At 31.2% G+C, this 16,484-nt stretch overlaps 1 protein-coding gene across 1 annotated transcript in view; it reads right to left on the reverse strand.

The window, feature by feature from the left end:
* LOC128986489 (protein O-mannosyl-transferase TMTC2-like) overlaps positions 1 to 15,292 on the reverse strand; it is a 46,780-nt gene extending 31,488 nt beyond the window's left edge. Inside the window, exon 1 of the mRNA XM_054406892.1 lies at positions 15,231 to 15,292. The gene's annotated coding sequence lies outside the window, so the exon portion shown is untranslated. The remainder of the gene's footprint in view (positions 1 to 15,230) is intronic.
* Positions 15,293 to 16,484: the final 1,192 nt, after the last annotated feature.

Consider the following 16,484-nt stretch of genomic DNA (forward strand, 5'->3'; position numbering starts at 1 on the left):
TGATAGACTGGTGTATTTGAGGTACATAGTATTTAAGTTTAGTATCTTAGGTGCATTCTACATGACTTTGAATATGACTGGATAAAACGTATGGACTTTGAGCGCTTTCCCAAAAAGCGTTTGTCTCTCCGCTAAAACTCCTTAAATAAATGCCACAGGTACAATAAATTATATAAGAAATTAAAATAATAGATTACGACAGCTGCTGATAATGATCAAATGTACTGCGTGATTCATAAAATCTACATGTGCCACGATTCCTTAATCAGTGTACTAGACAAACAAAAATGAAAATATGTAAGCTCATTTTCATAAAATCTACAATCCATCAATATTAATAAACATAATGACCAGACTTTCAGATTTGGAAATTTGTATACTAAGCGAAGGGAAGGTAAGGCACAGGGGAAGTTTGAAAACCCCTCAACTGGGGAGTTTTTCGTAATGAGATAAATACTGGTCCTTGAGTATGTATTATTTACATGGAAGCCAGTAGAATATAACACTAGGTAGTATAGTAAGTACAAATGCAACTTGTTTTGACAAAAACGTCTGGGAAGGACGCCAACGCCGATTTACAGCTTTGTTTGGTTTTGGTTAATCAATCTATTTTGTTTTTTTATTTACTAAACATGTTACAACTCCAATAAGCCAATAGAAGACCTTATCATTGTTGACGTGTCCTTTGGGGTACACTATAGAGAGCCATGTAGGAAAATAATTAATATACTATTCTCACTTATCTCTTTTATCACCCTACAAGAATTACGCTTTCGTGAAAAGGGCCGTGGAGGATAATCCAAAAGGCACAAGAAGAGGGCAAACCTCAAGAAATTAATAACTGTCAAAAATATTTTTATAACGTCTTTATTGCTAAAATTTAGAGAACCGTCATTCAATTTGACACTTCTACACAAACGTATCTGGTTGGGACATGTCACAATCTGGTGTGCAAGTCAAACTGCTTATGAATATTTTCGTTGCACAATAAGAAAGGTTATATGCATGTTGATTAAGATTACTAATCATTGCAATTATTGTTCCTTGATTATATGGCATTTGTTAAGACGTTGAGCCTACCAGCGGTATACCACCACCAGGGCGAAGCTCCCCAGTTTAGCAAGTTTGCCAGTATATCCTGGTTATCGCACGGCTCAAGCAAGGGCTGCTAATAGGAGGGGCGCCCTGATCAATACTTTGTACCCTCTATTTCCCCCAAACAGACGGATTACGAAGAAAGAGGGGACATTTTATTTGGCCAAGTTTCGCGGTCTCAGTTTCTCAGATAAGTGAACATAAAACGCTTAGATATTCTTATCTTTGCCCGAACAGCTTTCCATTAAGATTGCACACATCTAATGTGATAACTGAAAAGCTAAGCCTCGAAATAATGATTTTAAATTAAAATTCAAAAATATTTGTAATGGTAATAATGTTTTTACTTATTTAAAATCTGTTCAGTATAACACATGTTGCACTAGTAATTTAGTAGTGGTGTCTACGTATCTATAAACCTAATAGAAAATCAATTATTCTTATACGGTCTAGCTAGTTAAATAGTTGAAACTAATTAATATATATTTTGGCATGCAGCATTGATTCTGGAGCACCGACTGAAAAAGGAACAAATTTCGAAAATATTTTTTTAAGCATGAGCTGTGTAATACTGTACAACGACCAATACATTTCGCATGTATAGATTGGAGAAAATGTGGAATCAAGATTATTATCTTTACAATTACAGAAATACAAATACAAATGTAGATTACGTTAAAACTAAAGATTTATATTTTTACCTGCAGTAAAAATGTAATAAATTCAGTCAAAATCATCTGTAATAGCATAAGAACTTTGGGAGAGTAAATTTTTTTTAAATAAATTATTTAACTTACTTTTTTAACAATATTCCTACACTACTTACCAAATATTATGTAAATAACCACCGAGCTATAACCTTTCCAGATAATCTTTTCCTGTTAGCCACTTAATTAATTCTCTAAGATTCAAATGCCTCCTCACCAAACCGCAGTTAATATACATAAGCCTTATCTAAAGTCAGTACTCAGGTGGTGAACACTGATCACTAATTAGACAAGAGTTAGCAGCTTAAGTCAGCTGTGTCGAAGACGATGTAGGGAGGTTGTAGTCTCGATTGGGGGATTTAGGAAATACCGGAGTCGGGGGCTTTGGAACTAATGAGGCAGAAGGACCTCTCCTTAGCGGAGGGAAACAAATCCTTTGGGAAATCTTGTGTGAATTCGTCTATTCTTTTATTTTATTTACTGTCTATTGGACAGCCAAAAATCCATAAAGGTATTTAAGATCTTAGAAATGGATATTTTTGGTAGTTTTTTATACATATTTGGCATGAAAGAATATTTAAAATAATTAATATCAATAACACATTCATTCAATAGGAATTTCATTGGTATTATTTCCTTGTTAAATACATAACACTTTAAAAATAGAGTCCTAAAAAATATATTTGAAGTTTAAATGTTAAGCTCAAATAAGTAAATTCAACAATACTCGTATGTTGCAAAATACTGTTAAAACTTAAGGAAAATACAAATGTGATTCATTAGATAAGTTTGGTTGGTTCCTGAATTGTGCTTAACAACCCAAGGTACAAATTTTAGTTCTATTTAAATCATTTGTTTACGAGTTCATGGATCGCAAATACCACAAATGTCAAAAAGAAATAAATAATATCCTCGTTTAAGCAAAACTACAGAATACACTAACACTAACCTCTGAGAGTTTAATTCAGATTTTAGTTAAACTGGCTAGTTTAGTAGGTAATGAAAATTTACGGGGAATTTTATAGTTTATAACAAGAGTTTTAGGGAGTTAAATAAGTAATTAGACATTCCGAAGTGAGGAAAAATAGTTTTTATACAATTTCAAAAGCATGGTAAGATTTAAAAAAGTTGTGCAAATAGATATCAAGAATCATTTATTTTCAGACAGTTTCGGAGTCATACTGTGTTTAGCACTTAGAAACAGTACTCACAAAACCGTATATTTTTTACTTATTTGAATATTGGCATATTTTGGGAGAAAGTCTTTTTATTTTTTTCTAAGCAACACCTCCCAAAGGTTATCCATTTCTTCATTTCAAAAACGTAAAATTCAAGAATGTATAAAATGGTTTTTTCTTTCACAAATTTGACAAAAATTTCATACAATAAACTAAAACCATTTGAGTTTTAAGACCTAATCAATATACATATGGACTCGAACTAACATGTTTGTTTGTTTTTTCTCCCGGGAATCCCAAAAAAATAAACTTTAAAGCCGTCTTGGACCTTTTGTTCGATAAAGACCACAATAATAACTTCCTTATTGAGTACACGCTGCAACAAATAGAACACAGCACAATGCACGCTTAAGTATTCTGCCGCGCTACCCCTAACATTTCCCTGGGGCTGATGTTAATTACAGTCACCCCAGTGTAGTTGTGATTGTCATTCCTAACGAAATTACAAGGGTACCAATTACACTTCTCGCCTCTTGTGAAAATAAAGAGAATACTTTAAATTCCTTTTGAGTTTCGAAACTCGCAATTCTGCATTAGACTTTGTATTTGTTTTGTAAATTAGTTATTTCTGCTTAAAAGGCGCTAACATCCTTTTATGACGTAACTAGGATTTTTGAGATAAGAATTTGCCTATATGTTAATCGGGAATGAGAGCTATCATCATGCCAAATTTCAGCCCAATCCGTTCAGCAGTTAATGCGTGATTAAACTTCAAACGAACACACACACTTTTACATTTATAATATTAGTATGATAAAAAAGCAACATATTATTTCTATTACAAATTTTATTTGATATAAGTTATCTTGGTATCAAATACTAAGAAAAGAAAGACCTAGCATTTAGAGTTTTATTTACATTTTAATAAGATTTGGGTGTAAGTGGTAAATGTATGGGATGCATATTGTATACGCTAGTAAAACATATTCAATTCAATTAACTTCGGTATTTTAAAAGCTTATAACAGATTTTAAACAAAAATAGGTCAAATGTAGCTTCGGAATTGCGTTTGATATTTTTCCAGAGTCCAAAAAGAGGATTAAGTGAATTAAATATCAATTAATTTATTATTTAAAAAATAATTTGTCATTTAGAATACTTTTACGTAAAAGCTAATCATTTTAAATTAAATGCAATTGTTAATAGCAATACTTCACTGCTAATAACGAACAAAAACAGAACGACAATTTCCAATGAAATCCGTTATAGTTTTGACATCATAAGATGTGGAATTGCCCCTGAACTGGTTAAGAACTAATATAACTAATATATGGACGTTTAGTCCATTGTACATCGTTTATCCAAAATTATATACAGTTCACATTTCTGACTGGAAGCCTGATGATAGCACAACGTCGTGCTGAAAACGCAATAACCAACTTCTTTTGAACTAGAGACTGAAGGTATTTAAACCAATATATTAGAAAACCGTATTTATAATAGTTAGGAATATTGATCTGCCAAAATAAATCATAACATAAGTAATGAATTTAACAACATTCACTCCCATAGTCCTCTTTTACTGTAATAAATGATTGAACCCAGTATTTCACATTACAAAATTGTATATCGCAACTGGAAAATATATATTGTAAAATGTTAACATATTTTACCTATAAATAACGTGTTAATTACATGTGTTATTATAAAATCAGCTTCAATGTGTGTTTCAGTGCCTAACTATACAGGGGACTAATGTACCAAAGTTTGTCTACCATCCCGACGGTCCGCCCCGTTAAAACAGACCCTTCTGCCCAAGGGGATGTTAATTGCTTGGTCACCCTAGCAGTAGTTTAGGCGTGATTGTCGTTTCAAACTGAATCACAAGGGTGGAAAATTACCATTGCAGTATCACGTAGATCACTTAGCTCGTAACCGCATGTGTGACTACGAATTATTTTTCACTTGAAAAGTTTAGTTTGCACGCCTTTTTACCATCAATATTAAATAGATTTACCCTAACGTTTGGTTATAATAGTTAAGACTACAATAATAAAATGAGTTTTTTTTTCTTGTGAAATTGTATTTTAAAGGTTTTTATAGATAGAAATATCTTTGATACGACACTGTTCTTGAGGGTTGAAAGGTTAATTCCTGAACAATTATTAATTTTTCTTCAAAATTAATTATTAAAATATAATCATTCGATTTCTGAGAAAATTTGATTGAAGAGACTAAATTACAGCCTAGAGGGAAACTGTTACAATATTTTCAAATATAAAAGTTGTAGTGTGATTGCAATTTTCCCCATTTTTCGTCCTAAGACGTATTTCTACGTAAGTAATAAAATACGGGCATGGCGTGAGGAATTTCAATATAAATGCACTTGAAGAAATTCCACAAAAACTCTTGACGCAATATTAAAATTCCCTGAGCTTGTAATGTCATCGTGTTTTGTATTAGATTCTGTATTGGCTGAGGATAGAATTAAATTAAAAATAAATACCCGAGAAATATAATAGATACAGATACTTAACTAGCTGTATAGGAATGAAAATGTATATTACATTGCACACTTTAAATAAATATCATATGACATTAGTAATATAATTCTTTACCACTTAGCTAAATTGTTTTAATAAGTATTTTGTTATGTTTTATAAACCAGTACCAGTTCACTTTTATTGTGAATTTAGTCTAAAGAACTTAACTTTAAATGTGACATACAGTGCTTCGCATTTAAAATAACTAATACATAAACATAAACTATCATATTCAACAATGCTTGTTATGTTCTTAAACGACATGGTATATTAGGTGAGGTCAATACTTCAGTATGATAATATTTTTGTTGGGCATCACTCACCTTATTGAAGTCACGAGAACGTAGTCCTTGTCATGTCACAATCATACACAGTTCATTGCACATAAAAATATACAAAAATAAAAATAAAAATAAATCCAAATTTAAAATATCAGACAAAAGTTCTCAACACCGACGTTTCGCCGCACCAAAATCAACGTGCGGCGTTTTCAAGGTTATTCCTCTTCTCACGCAATCGTTGTGAGCGCCTAACCACGACTCCTAACCACGAGTCGTGGTTAGGCGCTCACAACGATTGCGTGAGAAGAGGAATAACCTTGAAAACGCCGCACGTTGATTTTGGTGCGGCGAAACGTCGGTGTTGAGAACTTTTGTCTGATATTTTAAATTTGGATTTATTTTTATTTTTATTTTTGTATATTTTTATGTGCAATGAACTGTGTATGATTGTGACATGACAAGGACTACGTTCTCGTGACTTCAATAAGGTGAGTGATGCCCAACAAAAATATTATCATACTGAATGCTTGTTATGTTTTACTGTATGACCTAAATTATAAAACGTTAATTCAAGTACTCTAGTTCCCCATAAATGTACAGTGATTTATAAATACATAGATAATAACACACAATATATTAAATACCACAGGTCACTATTTTATTCTACAAACGCAGAGAGGTACAATGTCACTATTAACTCCAGGAGTGGTTAAAACAAGTTAAATTATACTTTTAACATACAGTGTTTATTTTACCAGTGTTATTTAATAATTAAACTGCTTACGCATTTGTACTACAGAAAACAAAAAGATCTTTTTTGTATTAATTTATCAAGTTTTGTTTGTAAACATGTATAACCTATTGTATTATATTTTTAGAATCAAATTTAAAAGATTCTTTTGTTATTTTCAAAAATATTCCGCTAAATATTGTACATAAATTATGCTGCTTACATTTTAGGTGCTGTTGACAAAATGATTCAAATTTGTTCAAAATTTTTACCATATATTGGCGTTCCACACCGGGTCAAATATAACATTTCAACCTGAAATGGTTTTACCATATTATGGTTTAATAACCTGAAGAAGCTTAAATGATCTTGTAACATTGGGGTTTCCCTCTTAATAGAAACTGTCCAAATTTTAGCTTTAGTCATCAATTGCACTTTAACAATATTAATCAACTACCTAATAAGCCATGGGACGGAAACAGCCGTATCCAATAACGTTGTCGATATTTCTTCGTTATCTTTCCTATAAGAAGGGGAGATTCTAATAGGGAGAAGTTGGGGCTTATCTTAGAGAGAAACAGATTTACCACTACATGATCGATACTTGTTTCCCCATTCGACCATACGGGGGAAGTTTTGGGACAAAATAACAATCCCAATGTACAGAGAAATGATAATGTGTAGTAGTGATTAAAACGATCATACAGTTGAAGGTATTTATAGGTTTGGTTGGTTTTGTTGTGTTATTTAGTTATTGAATTTTACATATTTATTGTGGTTTTGCTTCGTCGCATTTTCCTGAATACTATCAAGGAAAATCTTTATTGTCATCTTATGATTGTATTTGCATACAATATAAACTTCCTCATATAATTAAATATACAAGTATATCTTTATATCATATTAAGGAGTGGGAATGACACAATAAGCAACGTCTAAGCTAATTATTATCTCAAATATCCAACTTAAGTGAATTTATTTCTGAATAACTGAATTGCAACTAATTTCAACGAGTTAGACGTTGAATATTTTTTTAATTTCTCGAAATTCGGATAATGTACTTACATCAATCGTAGTGGGATAGTTCGATAATAGCATAACAAACATTATAATATGCAGCACCGAAATAAAAGATACTTCTTTTATTTCTTTTCCCCAAAATGAAACACAAACGTATGGTAAATAATATAACATACTGCATTTAATCACAATGTTAGTTTAAAACGACTCACCGAGTTTTAAAATGTATTTTCTTCTTTACTTACAATCGAGGTAATAATTTCACAGAACCAATACTTTGTTTTAATTATTGCATTGGTAAAATATTATCGAATTTTATCTAGCAGTAAATTATTAGGTTATTTAAAGGACCATAGTTTAAAATTCATAAAATCTACGAATCTTTAAAAACAGTTTGATCGGCAACTATCCTTTTTTCTGTTGGTCTATCCGCAAAACTTAATACATCACTTATAAATATCTATTATTTTATATCTAAGAAAGAAATGATTAACTCTTTAAATATGTAAGTTGGTTGAGTAATGGTTCCTATAATTTTATTCTGAAAAGCACAATTTAAAACTGCAATCTAATTTATGAAGCTAATTCTTTAGTAAGGGTGGTATGGAAGATGAGTAGGTATGATGTATGCATACAAACAATCTAGTACTATTTATATCTAAAAACACAATTTATATCTATTTATTACTATTATAAATTAAAACACAATGAACAAAGGCAGTTTTGTAATAATACTGTTAAAAGATACATTTAACACTTTGTGTTATGATTTAAAAATTGATGAGTATTCCAGATGAATAGAAATAATTTGGTGTTGAAGACATCCCGTATAATATTGCATTAAAATCTTTTACTAAACGAGATAAAAATATTATACTCCAGTTTAAGTACATAATAACGTTAACATGTTAATAATATGGATTTCAATCCATTTTCTATAGCTTAGCAACACATAATAGTTTTGAAACTACGCCATATAAAAATACTATTTATATTTTGTGCTATTTATAACTTCTAAAGTTTCCACTAAAAAAAAAAAATACAAAGATGAAACGCAGCCCTTAAAACGAATATTAATTTGTAATGGAAGTTTTCAAATTTAGCAGTTCTTTTTCAAGATCACATCCAGAGCCAAAATGTTCAATTATTAAAGAGAGAACGGCCGCGTCCAAGAGAGATGGGGGATCCTGAGAGAGAGGTTTTGACATTACAATGGTACTGAGATCGGAATTTCTTAATATACATTCCTCTCGGGAGATAACTGTCTTTCCTAACAATGGGGATTCTCTGAGTCATATCTAGAGATGAGACAACGCACATGTTTAACTCAGCATTTTGGGAGGGAAGGGTGTGAATAAAAGAAACACCTCTTCTGCTGTTATCGGTATTTTAAATACGATTCAATATAATAAACGGTTAAAAGGTACGTCTGGGATTATGTATTTGAACAATATTAGATAAGCCGAACTCACGCCATAATTTCCCTGTGTCCTCTGTGGCGGCCGATTCACCGTTAATGATGTAAACCTACATTTTAAAAGTAGATATATAAATATAATTTTACTTGATATATGCTTAATTAATATGGGCTATAAATGGGCTAAAATGTTTATTTTTTCTACCAAAATACTGGGGCTGGTTGTTATTTTACATTGAATCCCACTATCGTCACTTTTAGAGGCATGCTAGGCTTGGTTTTCTAATGTTATCTGTTAACACATTTAAATGGGTGAAATACAAGTTTTTTTTTTTTTCAAGAGTTTGGCGGCCTCTTTTAACTTTGCATTTGCCCGTCCACATAGACTAACCGCCCGTGCGTGGATCGTTAACACCAAAGCAAGGAGTGAGCCGGTACAGTACAAAGGTGAACTGTACTGATAAATTTTAGTGGCAGTGACCAGGATCCGAACCCACGACATTGCTGCCTTGGGCCCGAAGTCCGCGACGCTACCAACTGAGCCACCGACTCACATTATAGTCCTATTAAAACAATGGTAGGTTTGGTAGCAACTTAGTTGGGGAAGTATTTCCGTGGGTATCTAATTATTAGGGTTTTAATTAATTATTTCCTTATTTTCCTGATTGCTAGACAGGTCATTCTGGAATGAACATACTTGTTAAAATAAGATTTTGCGTACATTTTACACCTGTGCCAAATGTTACAATAGATAAACTAATTTCAATAGTGGTCCAGCCTACAACATCAGTTTTTTTTTAAGTTCTCAGGTTGTAGGCTTTAACCATTTCCACAATCTGTGGCGTTAGCTAAATACGATTACTAATTAAAATTGAACAAATAACGTTTATTTTTAACTTGTATTTAGTATAGTAAAGAGAAACGTTTATTCGTTTTATATGTTTTTTGTGTTAAGTATTTATTAATTCCTAACAATACACTCTTCTCATTGCATAAGGTAAGTTTTTCAAACCCTTAATGATTCTTGTACTAAATGAGAAAATCCGACAAAATAAGCACATGACATTGCTCAAATTTGTTACAATTTTTACAGTGTTGCAGTTTACAAATATCAGTTTCTGAATACAGTTTGTTTTTAGGATATCGGTAGTTGTAGTTTTCTTTTGATATTACAAATTTAACTATATTAAATTAGTGGCTAGCAAAGTGAACATGTTAAATAAATTGGGTCAAAGAAAAATGCATGCTGTTAAAAGGTTTTGAAAGTTAAAAAATGTTTTCCAAACACAAAATATTAACCTCAATACAATTTTATCCTAAAAAACTTATACGAAATCTTAACAACGATAATAAGTATGATATCATCGAAATAAGGTTTGGTTAGAACCTCTAACCTAATTCAAATCATTTGCACGTTTACAATTTACAAGGTGACTCTGTCAGGAATTTCATAAATGTTGATCGCCCCATTCTACTCAAGGTTCCTTTAGCCCATCTACTCGGATGATTTAATCTCCAGACGGTCTTTAGACGTCAAAGGGTCAATGGAGTTACATCAAGATCCACCCTATAGGCGGCTCTTTGGCCTCATAGGTGCGCCCTTTGTAAAGGAAGAATCCTAATGCATTTTGCTCCATTTCCTTTGAAGCCCCATATCCACTCACATCGCAAGATGGAGTTTGTTTGGCTTTGTTTCTCGTTTAATGTTGTTTGTAAAACAAGATGAAACGCCTTCGTGTGTTTGTTTAGTTTCAATTTAATGAACCTTTGTTTACCCCCTACGTTAGATGTTAAATACGGTTGAAGTAGCCTTATAGTTTGTTGTTTGAATAAAAACAAAAGTTGTTTGGTTAGTAAATAATTTTGTTATTGAATTGTCTTAAGTAAATTGAAAAACGAAATGAGTGTACAAATACTGTAACAAAAAATATTCTTATATTGTTTTCATTATTATTTTATTATTTAGGAATTTAAAATTCACAGATAACAGTTAAATAGTATTTTGTGAACTTCATAGATCTGCCATCATAAAGGAGTTAAGATTATTCAATAATTACAGTAAATTAAGCCTTTTTCTAACACGGTTTAGTCCATATGCATTGCAATTGGACTTGATCCAAATGGAATTCTGGTATTTTAGGAGATCTATATTTTAGGATTATAAAAGACACATTGAGACGTTGTTTCATAACCTTGTTATGGTAAAAATGATAAATAAATAGCCTTTTATTTTTATAAAATATACAGCTATTATATTCTACAAAGATTTTTTAATGTAAGTCCTACTTCAGTCTTAAATAATTATATTCTTTTAAAATTAATTTAACTTGCCAAAACAAACAAATTGATTGAAACTCACTATTAAAATTTCAGTGAGTAAAAGATATATGTCTAATATCTTTCTTTGTCAAATTCAATTTTGAAGATATTGATAATAAATTAAAAGCCTGTTGAAATTGTATAAAAAATAGCTGCTGGTCACATCGTATATTCAGGTAATATTTAGGTATACACAAATAATGTATACAGGGTGGCTGAAAAGTAACTTGCACCCCCCCTTAACTTTTCAACCATTTGAGATATTTTAAATTGGTTTGATTTAAAAAATCTCAAATTGTTGAAAAGGTTAGGGGGGGTGCAAGTTACTTTTAAGCTACCCTGTATATGCATACAGTATTATACAATTTCTTTTATCTTAAATATTTAATCCAAATAAAGTTTAAACCGGTTTTAGTGGAGTTCTCATATCGGACTATTACAGAAAGTCTCATTGTAAGTCTATGACTGAAGACCGATTTACTTTTTAGTTTTTAGTCCCCAGAAGTCAAACACTATATTGATTCAAATTTATATGGAAGGCCATTAGTATTATAACTCAAGTAAATCTGATCCGATTTCAATGACATTGCAACCGCGTAAAACTACATTTATTAGAATGAGTTGGCGTATAAGCAATATGCATGACTGGGTTATGCGGACGGGTTTAATAGGGATTTTGGGTTATCCAGTTTTGACCTCCTAATACTGTATATTATTTTACAACTTATTTCTGAACCATTTTTCTAGCTTAAAAAATATATGTCATATTGAAAGTTGTTCAAAGTATAATGATTGAAATACCGACATAAACTGTGAATCTAAAATCCCATGATTCTCTAATAAATACACTGTTGTAGTTTGATTGTTTATGAATATATTTTGATCAAGTGTTTTGTTTATTCAGTACTAAGCTATTAACTTCCAAATAAAAAACATACTTAATACCTTCCCTGTAGCAGTAAATATTATAATGATTAAAAAGTCAAAATCCAACTAGGAAAATAGGAAATCGCTTAGTCTGCAGGTTAGCTGCTGGGAGGAGGGTATTTATTAATTTTATTCTAGTTTTTTTAGTAATACATGAGTTAAATACAGTAAAAATGGCTCTAAATATTTTTGCATACAACCTCGAAGCAAAAATGCGTGAAAAAATACCTAACGGCATTTTAAGCAAAAAAATGACGTGAACAATTAATTTACAATAACAATATGGCTGAATAAAAAATATTTAACCGAACCAGGATATTTTGGCCAGTATTATAGTTTCACAACACAACTTAATAGTTTCAAATAACATTATTGGTCTTCAAATAACAAAACCAGCCCTTATTTAATGGTTATAATGTACTTTAATGTTCTTTATACGTAAAATTTACAAAATAACTTTTGAATCTATTCAAGCAGCTTTTTAAGACCTTAATCACCCACCTTTTTTGAGATTTTAGACCTATCTCAAACATTTCACCAATAACAAAATGCACTCTACCAGAATAATTTTCATAGACGCTTCACTCATTTTTTATGGATGTAATAAATTTATCATCACAGTTTTCCCCCAACAATAAGTATATTATGCAATTTTTAAGTAAACCTACAGAGGTGTATACTGAGGGGAAGTATTTCGTGTCGACCCCGCGTTACAAACTGTTGATTCCCTCAAGTTGAAGTGACTCGAGAGTTAACCTTGTTATATAGTTAGCAACGCCCTGCTCACGCACGCACAAACACACGCACACTTCTCCAACACGTTCGTGCTATGATTTCACACTTTACATTACCATAATGAAGTTTTTCAATATCACTTCAGCGCTAACTGATTATTCATTTGGTGGTATGTGTTACGAATGGAATTTATGTTTAGTTTTCACGGTATTTTTGAATTCCGCTATGTAGATATAAAACACACATTATTCAAACACACAGCAGATTATGCAGTTTAAAGTAACGGGTTAGTATTAATTACTTCTGAATTTCTTTTGTGGTGTTGATAAGTTTTACATCAGTTTTGTAATATTAACATGTTAATTAATATTATTTGGATTGTTTATTGTATACAATTTTTGAACTTAATTGTACAAGTCAAAGTGGTAAGCATCTTTTAGATAAAGAAAGTTTACTGTGACGAATTATTATGACTGAAAAATACAAAAAAGAATAATAATGGACTTTACTAGCTTATGCATACAGTAAATGTTAAATCTTTGCAATAAACGGCAAGCATAGTTGTAAAACAGATAGAAAGATTACTTTTAACGCGACGGTCGTTTAAGTGTTATTTAACCGTTAAAAAATAACTAAGACTCTTTAAATTGAAAATTTAGATTTTTAATTTATATTAAACCTTAAACTAAGACTCAATAGACTCCTTGTAATATTATTTTAAATAAAAACATATTTAATATTTATTCAAAAGTTTTTTAAAGTTCTTCAAGGGTTTACAAACATAATTTTTTTGTTTCTTATGTTGAATTTATTTCTATTCATGCCGTTTAAAAAAATTTCTGGAGTTTTACTTTTACTGCCATAATTTTCTTTATTAATACGATATATGTTATGGTTTTAATCGTCTTTTTGAGTGTCACAACACTTTGTAAATAATAAAATTTAAATAATTTGGAAATAAATATATGTTTTAATTATCTAAACGAATAAAACTACAAATACTTTTAGAGTTTGTTTTTATTATGTATACTGTTGGCTGACACGACTCATATTATATCGATACATCTTTCTTATATTGTTATTTTATAACATTCATAAATGCTTAAACTTCGCGAAAAGATGCGTAACTTATCGGAACGTTTCTCGTTATTAACATTCTTAACAATATTTAAACAAATTTCGATGTTTTCAGGCATTTAAGAACAATTCTTACTAAAAGTATGGTAAATATAAATAGTTTGAGGCTAAAATATTAGTTAGCAAAATAGCTTTACTAGAATTTTTTGTCATTTGAAATTAGAACCATGGGTTAATATTCTTAACATATGTTAAAAGTATAATACCCAATTTAAAAAAATGGTTTGCATAAGTGTATGTAGAATACGAGATCATAATAAGTTTAATGCAATACATATGTCCTTTAATTTCTTCTTGGTAATTGTTGTTGTTTTATGACTTGACTGCTATACAGTGCATATACTTCACCATTGCTCTCTGTATTGTATTCCAACTTAGGTTGGGATTTTGTGTATTGTTAGTTGTTAGCCTAATGTGTTAGTTTATCACCTGAGGATTAGATTCCAGATCCCAAAACGTTGTGTATTTTTCACCACTGTGATGAAAATGCCCGCAATAACCCACATGTTTTTTTTTTTAAACTTATCTATCTATACTTATTTAATACGCAAGCAGGTTTTTTGTGACAATTACTCCTCCGAAACTACTGAAACGATTGACATGTTTTTGGTGTCATTGGAAAGAGCGTAACGTGAAGTTGTGCAGGAAACTTTCTTTTTAGGGAAATAATTAGAGAGTGAGGCCGTGGGACCCTTTAAAGTTTCGTATTTCTCCATAAGATTAACATGGGAAACCAAAATTGTTACGAAACTTCAACTGTCAGAAATTAAAAGTGAGAATAAGAACATATGTTGATTGTAAACAGTCAATAAGTTTGCTAATTTAACATTTTGCTACAAACATTTACTGGCTTGATTGAAATGAAATAATTTACTATTTGACTTTGAGTTGTCGTAAATATTACAATGGAAAAAAAGCGAGAGCCTGGATGATTTAATAGTTATTCGTTTAAAAAAAAAACGCCTGTAATATTTAGCAATTGCTCGAATTCGAGCAACCGGTACACTAGTAATCAATAAAACTAATCCAAACTAGTTAGTCACAAAGTGGGTGTCCACCTAAAAAATATCCTACGAACCTTTGACTCATATACCCACGAGGAACTCTTTGCCAATATTTCAAAAAATATTTCTCAACTTACCTAAAGTGACGGTATCCAAATACGTAATCCTGTTTACAGAGCGACGTGACGTAGCCCCTGAGACGTCGCGACGGTACTGGCGCGGGGATGTTGCGATATACCGGCGTCGGGGCGCTACGGGCTTGCGTCGACCCCCCCCCCCCCTAGGAAGACACGCCCCAGCTGTGGCCTCAACTATTTCTCGACCTTCTTCTTGTTGCTGCGACACTAAACTCCTCCCATGACCTCGCCCAACCTTCCAGCAATGTCTATGCAGATCTACAAAAAAAAATCAATTTTATATATATATGTAGGGTTCAATTGATTAAAATGTACATAACTTATATTGGAGATATTTTATTACACAACCACAGCCTGAAAATGAAATAATAGTTTTCAAACGCGCTTGTTGGATAAAAAATCCAACTTATATTGGCTTTTTGTTCCTTAAAATGTAGTATTACAAAAGAAATTCACAACTCATAAGTGGGTTAAGGGGAGGGTTTTGAAAATAAATCAATCCGCATTATATTCCCTGCTGTTTGTATTGGCGTGTTGACGAGTTTGCAAAAATTGTGTTTAATCGATCTTAATTGATATTACGATAAATAACAAACATATAATATGATACACAGCCAATGTATTAGGTAAGTTTATTATGCAGATAGTTTCACCATTGCACGTATTTATTATTTTACATGTAGTTAAATTTGTCTAAATGTAAAATTGTATAACTAGGTTATGCCAATGGTTGGGAAAACCAGCATATATTATTCATTATGTAATCAATTGATTCTGGTTATGTTGTAGAGATATATTTATATACTGTTTGGTTAAAATTATCAATATTTAGGTTTGATAAGATTATTCACACTAAACGGGTGGTTTATGAGAAAAGTAACTACAACAGTTTTAGTTTGAGCTGCCATTTACGTTGGGGAACAGAATACACATAATAATGGCTTAGATGTATATTAAGTGTTTTAATACAAAAATTTTGACCCACAGAATTGAACATAGATGGGAACATGTTTCGTGTAGTTTAAAGGATTAAAAAGATAACAATTTTGTCAACTGTCTCAAATATAACATTTGCTTGTTTATGGTTAAATCAGTATTCGCTCTAAGGAAACACGTAACCCATAGACTACTAATTGCTTAAATTCGTGCAAAGCATTTGTTACACCTTGGTTTCATTTTTCGAACTAGATATCTACGGATTTGCTTACATTGCATATATTATACGTGTATCGTATATTTTACATAAACAGTGGA

Source organism: Macrosteles quadrilineatus, unplaced genomic scaffold (genome assembly GCF_028750875.1).
Source record: "Macrosteles quadrilineatus isolate MER2022 unplaced genomic scaffold, UCM_ALF_1.0 Scaffold_2__2_contigs__length_208266976, whole genome shotgun sequence".
NCBI classification, from domain to species: domain Eukaryota; kingdom Metazoa; phylum Arthropoda; class Insecta; order Hemiptera; family Cicadellidae; genus Macrosteles; species Macrosteles quadrilineatus.